This window comes from Taurulus bubalis (assembly GCF_910589615.1).
Source record: "Taurulus bubalis genome assembly, chromosome: 17".
NCBI lineage: Eukaryota > Metazoa > Chordata > Actinopteri > Perciformes > Cottidae > Taurulus > Taurulus bubalis.
The window spans coordinates 21,403,440-21,403,917 of record NC_136605.1 but is presented as its reverse complement, the minus strand read 5'-3'; positions in this window follow the sequence as shown (position 1 = coordinate 21,403,917).

The window sequence follows — 478 nt, the reverse complement described above, 5'->3', positions numbered from 1 at the left end:
GATGGAGGCTGAGTTCAGTTCACGCTCTTTGTTTAACGCCGTCATTCAAGTACTAATACTCTTGTAAAATATCTATTTAGGTTCAAGAAAATATATTTTTTGGGTTAAATTCACATTGACTTCTTGTTTCCTGGTTTACGAACGTCGTCTGCTGGGTTCTTGTGGTAATCACGTGGATTAAATACCAATTGATTTTGTGGGCTAGCTGCGAATCACAGCCTCGATATTTGAACCACAAGCAGGCGACAGGATAGAAGGAACGTCTCATCCTCCACGTTCCACTGTTTACTAACAGAGACCTGCTGGGTGGACGACGCTCCGCTGAGCTGGTTTTTGTCTTTCCGGCTCTATAACACACGTTGGATCCTGTGCAGCTGCGGTTGTTAAACTGCCTGCTGGGTTTATGTTCTGTCCTTCCTCCCCCTCAGCGTTATTATACCATCTCTTTCTCTTCTCCTGGTCCACACGTTCAGACTCT